Consider the following 8,005-nt stretch of genomic DNA (forward strand, 5'->3'; position numbering starts at 1 on the left):
TGTGTGTGTGTGTGTGTGTGTGTGTGTATTTGCCTAAAGTCTTAAGAGCAAATGAGTTGAGCATTTTAGCATGTTTACTAATTTTTGTTGAATGGTAGACAGTGTAAATGTTATCCTTGTTGAGTGCCTGAATTTTGTTGTCTCCCTTCAAGGAGTGTTGAGCTTTGGGGTTTTTTAGGCAGTTAAGTTATTTGTGGATCATTTTGATTCCTTTGAAAACTGTGTTTCAGCTGTACTAGGATGAGGCTAGAGTAGTCTTCACTCCAGGGGTAACTTTGCCCCACTACTAAGTAATGACTGCTCAGAGGTTTTCACTGAGGACTTCCCACTCTGACTCGTCAGAGCTCAAATGTCTGCCCATCCCCTGTGATTTCTGGGAATCATTTAGCTTGCAACTCCCTGGTTATTCTTTGATGGGCTGTGTGGATTTTCAGTCAATGTATGCACAGCCAAACATTTAGCAAAGACTCTGATTTATGGAGCTGTGGTTTTTTTTTTTTGTTTTTTGTTGTTGTTGTTTTAAAAAAACTCTGCCCTTCAAATTCCAGCTCCCTCAGCCTCTGGGAATGCTGGTCTCTGTCTCCTCAACTCAGCTAGATCTCTAGTCTCTGTTTGGGTTTATTTTCCAAGTATTCTGGAAATTGCCTCCACGCAGAAAGTTAGGGCAGGCATTCAACCTCATATGCTCCCTTTTTCTCAGGCATCATAGTCCTGTGCTGTCTGTCTTCCAATGTCTGAAAACAGTTGCTTTATATATTTTGTCCAGTTTTCTGGTTGTTTGTGGCAGGAAGTTCAGTTCAGTCCTTGTTATTCCATCATGGTCAGAAGTGGAACTGTGGATAATCTTGGAGAGAGGATAATAGGAAACAGTCATCTAGCAGAGTAGAAAAGTATGCTTAATAGAAAATTTCAGTTCATTGCTGAGAAGAATGGATATTCATCTGAAGCTTACGATCATGAATATAAAGTGAAAGCAATCTGCCAAGTTAAGTGACTTTCTTCAGACATTGCTGAGTAGCTCAGGGGCCGCCTGGGAAAAATAGATAGTTTTCCTAGTCCAGAATTGGAGTGTTGCCAGAATAGCTGTTACAATGATAGATCAGGACATTTAAACCAGCCTCCATCAACAAAAGCAATTTAGCAGTTCTTTAGATATTGCAAAGACCTTACTAAGAAAGTTTCCATTTACTAAGAGATATATATAATGAACATTTGCAAGAGTTTACCAAGTTATTTCTCAGATAATAACAAATGAGTGGTTCCTTACAACAGCGTCACAAGAGCGTGAACTATTGTTCATTGCCTTCTACAAATTCAAGATTCAGAGAGCAAAAAAGACCAGCCTAAGGTTACACAGCTACTGAGTCACAGGGCCATCTTAGTTCTATTGCTCAAATCAGTATTTAAAATTTAAAGGGAACTCTTTTAAGATTCTAAGAAAAGTTCTAGACTCTTTCCCCCAGAAAAAATGCATAAGGCCCCTAATTTTACATGTAATTTCAGAGAATTCAGATTCTCTGAAACTCATGCAAGTGTCAGTAGTGCATTCTCAAATGCACCTGGACAGTGGTTATGTGGTTGTTCACTTTATAATTATGTATTCAATGGTGCATATGTTATATTAACGTTTTCTGTATATGCTCTATTTCATAATAGAAAGTAAAGAAAAGGCACAATAATGTAGAACTTCTCTACTTTGGGTTATGCTTTTTGGCTATAGATCATTAAAATAGAGCTGCATCCTGGTTTCCAAAAAATCCTCAAAAGTTAAAAAAAATCCAGATCTTGTGCTTTTCACCCTACCTCATTCTTCTTCTCCATTATTATCCATATGCTATGCAATGGTTGGCTGCTTTAAAAAAAAAAAAAACACAGTCATTGTGTTAGTCTACATAATATATGCGGTATACCAGCTTTGAAATGGAGGAAGTCATAGTCTTAGAATTAGCTGACAATTTCCTTTTCCAGTTTAACTTTCCTTCTCCACAAAAATGCTTGCTAATGGAAAGGGAAGCTGAATTTTCAGGGTAAAATGATGAAAAAGAAACTGTGGCACCAGCAAGACAATGCAAGTCGCTCCTTACTGCAGTTTCCCTTAGAAAAAGCATTAACTATTTTCAGTCTACATCCTTTCAGTCAAGAAGATCACAAGATCATTTTTTAAAAATATTTATTTATTTATTCAGTTGCATTGGGTCTTAGTTGCGGCAGGCAGGCTCCTTAGTTGCGGCAGGTGGGCTCCTTAGTTGCGGCTCACCGGCTCCTTAGTTTTGGCATGCAAACTCTTAGCTGCGGCATGCATGTGGGCTCTAGTTACCAGACCAGGGATCGAATCCGGGCCCCCTGCATTGGGAGCGCAGAGTCTTATCCACTGCGGCGCCAGGGAAGTCCCACAAGATCATTTCTTAATCAACTTCCTTAGATAGATTCCTCTTTAGAGGTTAGTTACATGGGCACACATATGAAGAGGCAGAAAAAAAGCAAATTTTGAGTTTCCTGACACAAAAATAGCAAGCTTCTTAAGTTCATTAGGCTGACCCTTAAAAATCTACTTTTCTTTATGATTGTCAATTACCTTTAAAAATAAGATGAATGATGAGCAAAAGCATTAATTATTTTTGTTTCCCACCTTTTTCTCTATCACATGAATCAGCCAGTGGGGAAACAAACCTTAAGATCAGATTTTCACAACCTAGATGGGGTTGGGGGGAACCTGAAACACTTACTGCAGATCTCCAAGCATGGGGTCCTGCTCTTTCATGTGCTGCAAGGGAACTGAAATTACAAGAACATAAAATGAAAAAATTAAATCAGTGAATTCTATTATAATCAAAATCAAGCCTCTAAAAAAAAAGTGAAGGCAACAGGTTCTTTCTTAAAGGTATTTTCCCCCAAAACCAGGTAAATATAGTACACATAAAAAAAAATTTCGTACACATAGTCCTAATGAGGAAAGCAGGATCTAAAGCATAAAAACCTTTGCATTACAGCCTCTGTGGCAGTGATTCTCAACGACGGAGAGTGAGGGAGAGCATATCAGAAATACCATGGGAGCCCCCATGGTAAGCTCTGGTATCTTATCTACTTACCTACTCTGTATATGCAGAAAATGTTACTAGGTAGCTTTCACCCACCCACTCCCACACCCATCTCCCCAATCCTTACATTAAGAACCAAGTCTTCATTATTGTCTCTTGAATTACTTCAATTCTCTCCATTCTCACTTCTCCTGAATTTATTAAAGCAACTACTTTTTGGGGGGCTGGGCCTGGATTACTACAGCAGCCAACTAAATGAGCTCCCTGCCTCCAGTCTCGTATCCCTCCAAATCCTTGCCTACACTAAAATGATACTTCAAAAATGGAAATCTGATCAAGTCATTCCCCTGCCTAAAACCTTATGAAGACTTCTCAGCGGCCTTGGGGTAAAGTCCAAACTCCTTGGCATGGCATACAAGGTGATCATGATCTGATCTCAGCTCAGCCATCCAACCTCAGCTCTCACAACTACCTCAACTCCCCCAAGACCACACTCTTTCTACTCTCTGGCCATGTTGCATTACTTGCTGGCCTCCAGATCTTTGCACAGAGGTTACTTCCCCTATCTGAATGTCCCTTTTCCCTCTTCACCTGGTTAATTCCTCCGTGTTTTCAGAAGCCATGTCTCCTGTGAAACTTTCTCTGACCTGTCAATATTGGGTTTAGAGTCCTAAACCTTCACCTCCATCTGATTCCAAAACATTTTCACCATCCCAAGAGGAATGTCCATAGCCCATCCCCCCAGTACATACACCTGACAGAGCTCTCAGTACTCTTGGGGAGTCTATTTTCTTGTCTGTCTCCCCCACTAGACCACAAGCTCCTCGAAGGCAGGGAACATCTATTGTGGAATCCCCAGCATCCCTAAGAACAGAGCCTGGGAGGTAATAGTCACACCAGACGATCTGGGTTAGGGAGGTGAGTTTAGGAGTGGGCGAGTGAAAAAAAAGAGAAATTTTAGATGGCTTTAATGTCTTTACAGAAAAGTTAGCGTGATTTTGGAAGGAATTACAATTTTGGAGGGAAAAGAGGAGGCATTTAAATGAGAGGTCTTCAGAAGATCTTCCTCTGACATAACTTTTGACTCTCATGCTTTAGGATGTCTTGCCTACCTCCAAGTACCCCTTTAAACATCCCCAGGAAGAGACGATGCTTAGTCTTCTCTCCTTCCATCCACGCCTCAAACTAGAGTTGGCAGTTTCCAATGGTGCCTGGGCGTCAGAAGGTGGGCGCTGACTGAGTAACAGATCCCTAGACTTACAGGAAGAGCATGTGTTGGAGGTGGGCATGAGGCCCGGGGACTGGGCTCCAGACTGAATTTCATCTTTGTGCTTCCCTCTCCCTCTGAAGGGCACTATATAGCATGGCTCCCAAGGACAAACTTTAATTTGGTACAGTCTAAACCCTTATTAAAGTGCTCCGCAACGGAAGAGGCCACAACAGTGAGAGGCCCGCGTACCGAAAAAAAACAAAAAAAAACCCAGATAAACAATAAAGACCTACTGTAAAGCACAGGGAACTATATTCAATATCTTGTAGTAACCTATAAAGGAAAAGAATCTGAAAACATCTGATTCACTTTGCTGTACACCTGAAATTAACACGATATTGTAAATCAACTATACTACAATTTTTTTAAAAGAAATCATTTTATTTTCTCAATTATCAAGGAACTCACCTTGCTCTGTAGTCCATAAGTCCTCATTTTTTTGAGGAGGAATTTGAGAGAGCTGACCCTCTTCCAGCTTTGCTGAAATTGTAAAAGAGCTGCATTCCACTTTTAGCAGCTATTTTCTTGTGGCCAGATAATGGCCCCAAATTCCATCAGATTATTTTAAGACAGTTGTCCCTCCAGTGGGGAGGGTTGGACTGCCAATTCCTCCTGGCACACTGCAAGTATATTCCGTAACATCTTACGGAAAAACCCAAACAAACTTTTTGGCCAACCCAATAGAAAGCTAGTAGTAGGTCACCTGAATTTCTCACCTGCACTCCAAGCTCATTATCTCTAACACGAATCTTCTCTCCAAGCCCATCCCACTCTTGGCATTCTTTGTTGAGATGAGTTGTCACCTATTTAACAACAGGCCCAATGATTAAAGCAGCCCGGAACCTGCTTCGGGCAATCTTCCTTCTCTCCCACTTCACATGCAGTCTTGTCACTAAGCCAGCCCCTTCTGCCTTCTTAGCCTGTCTGATGTCCATTCCCTTCCCTAATTACTACCCTAGTTACTGTGTTTGGAGGTCTCTTACATGTTTCGTCTGCTTCTAGTCTGCCCCCCTCCCAAATGCAAGGCTGATCAAGTAATTCCCCATGTACAGCTCTTTGAAGATTTCCCACTACCTACAAGAGAAAATTCAGTCCCCCTAGAATGGGATGGAAGTTCCTCCTTGATCTGGCCTCATCTCTAGACCTGCACTGTCCAATCTGGTAGCCACCAACCACATGCATCTGTTTAAATTTAAAGTAGTTAAAATTACATGAAATTTAAAATTTAATTCTTCAGTTGCACTGTGGTTAGTGGCTACCATATTTGACAGTGAAGATATAGAACTTTTCCATCGCTGCAGAAAGTTCTATTGGGCACTCCTGCCTGCTGTACCTCAACTCGAACTTCCAAATGACTCTCACCCTTGAGCATTCTGTGCTTTGGCTAAAGCAACTTCCTTTAATTAGAACACTTGCCCTACCCAACTGTGACTTTCAAGACACAGTTCAAATGTCACCCTATTCATTGAAGTCATTCCTAACCAAATCTCCCACCTACACATGGTTGGTCACTTCCCTCTTTGGGCCTCCATTGCACCTTATGCAGACCTCTACCCTAGGGCCCCCAACACTCCTTGTCACTTATTGGTGCTCATGTCTGTTTCCCTTGACTACAGTGTGAGCTTGCGGGGTGAGGCGGGGCCTACCAATCTTACTCATCTTTGTGTTCCAGGCTCCTAGACCAATGCCTGACATATAATACACACTCAGTAAAAATTATTGTGAATGAATACATATTACAAATAAATACTCTTTAAGGTCAAGAGTCTATCAGTCTTCATAAACAGCTAACACTCCAATTTAAATCCTTCACTGACAGGTAAAAACCTTGAAGAAGAAATATATTGTCATTCAGGTCATCCAAATACATCAAAAGGATATCCTCTCCTAAATCACAGTCTCATGCTAGAGCTGCATTCCATTTAAAATTAAGCCATGAGCAGTATGACAGTTTCAGTGGGTAACTGAAGTGGTCTGACAGGTGCACCAAGATGAGCCTGACTGCACAAGGAAGCAACTCTGGCTTCAACAATTATTAGATACACACCTACAATATTAAAAGCATGAAAATTTGGCTGGCATCTAAATATTTATTAAGCGCCTAGTAGAAAAATAGTTTATCGGGACACAAAAGAACACAACCCGATAGAAAAATGGGCAGGAGACCTAAAGAAAAATGGGCAGAAGACCTAAAGAGACATTTCTCCAAAGAAGACATACAGATGGCCATTAGGCACATGAAAAGATGCTCAGCATCGCTGATTATTAGAGAAATGCAAATCAAAACTACAATGAGGGGACTTCCCTGGTGGCGCAGTGGTTAAGAATCTGCCTGCCAATGCAGGGGACACGGGTTCAAGCCCTGGTCCGGGAAGATCCCACATGCCGCGGAGCAACTAAGCCCATGCGCCACAACTACTGAGCCTGTGCTCTAGAGCCCGCAAGCCACAACTACTGAGCCAGCGTGCCACAGCTACTGAGGCCCGTGTGCCTAGAGCCCGTGCTCCACAACAAGAGAAGCTACCACAATGAGAAAGCCACACAACACAATGAAGAGTAGCCCCCGCTCACCACAACTAGAGAAAGCCCACACGCAGCAACGAAGACCCAATGCAGGCAAAAATAAATAAATAAATAAATAAATTTATATTTTTTTAAAAAGTCTACAAATACAAATGCTGGAGAGGGCGTGGAGAAAAGGGAAACCTCCTACACTGTTCATGGGAATGTAAGTTGGTGCAGCCACTATGGAGAACAGTATGGAGGCTCCTCAAAAAACTAAAAATAGAGTTGCCATAGGATCCTGCAATCCCACTCCTGGGCATATATTCAGACAAAACTATAATTCGAAAAGAACCCATGTTCATAGCAGCACTATTTACAATAGCCAAGACATGGAAACAATCTAAATGTCTACGGACAGATGAATGGATAAAGAAGATGTGGTATACATACACACACCCACACACACATATATATACACACAATGGAATATTACTCAGCCATAAAAAAGAATGAAATAATGCCATTTGCAGTAACATGGATGGACATAGAGATTAGCATACTAAGCGAAGTAAGAAAAAGACAAATACCATATAATATCTCCTATATGTGGAATCTAAAATATGACACAAATGAACAAATCTACAAAACAGAAACAGACTCACAGACATAGAAAACAGACTTGTGGTTGCCAAGGGGTAGGGTAGGGAAGGAGTGGGAGTTTGGGATTAGCAGGTGCAAACTATTATATATAGGATGGGTGAACAACAAGGTCCTACTGTATAACACAGGGAACTATATTCAATATCCTGTGATAAACCATAATGGAAAAGAATATGAAAAAGAATATATATATGTATAACCAAATCACTTCACTGTACAGCAGAAATTAACACAACATTGTAAATTATACTTCAATAAAATTATTTTTTAAAATAGTTTATTGGGACACTTCCCATTATAAACATCTTTATGGAAATCTGGGGGGGATAAAACTCCATCACCTATAGTTTCATTAACAAAGACTGATATTGTTAACATATTTGTGTAATTATTTATTCTGTATTTATCCATGTATGTTTTACATTCTTATCATACCTTATATTATTATTATTTTTAAACATCTTTATTGGAGTATAATTGCTTTACAATGGTGTGTTACTTTCTGCTGTATAACAAAGTGAATCAGCTATAC

The 8,005-nt window shown here is 40.5% G+C and overlaps 1 long non-coding RNA gene across 1 annotated transcript in view; it reads right to left on the bottom strand.

Annotated features, from left to right (window-relative positions):
- Nucleotides 1–2,191: 2,191 nt before the first annotated feature.
- The window catches only part of LOC102973332 (uncharacterized), a 28,040-nt gene continuing 22,226 nt past the window's right edge, over nucleotides 2,192–8,005 (bottom strand). The window contains exons 6-8 of the long non-coding RNA XR_447514.4: nucleotides 5,025–5,111; nucleotides 2,727–2,775; nucleotides 2,192–2,432 (exon numbers count right to left, since the gene is read on the bottom strand). This is a non-coding gene — a long non-coding RNA (uncharacterized lncRNA). The remainder of the gene's footprint in view (nucleotides 2,433–2,726; nucleotides 2,776–5,024; nucleotides 5,112–8,005) is intronic.

The sequence above is a fragment of the Physeter macrocephalus genome, chromosome 10, assembly GCF_002837175.3.
Source record: "Physeter macrocephalus isolate SW-GA chromosome 10, ASM283717v5, whole genome shotgun sequence".
Taxonomy (NCBI): domain Eukaryota; kingdom Metazoa; phylum Chordata; class Mammalia; order Artiodactyla; family Physeteridae; genus Physeter; species Physeter macrocephalus.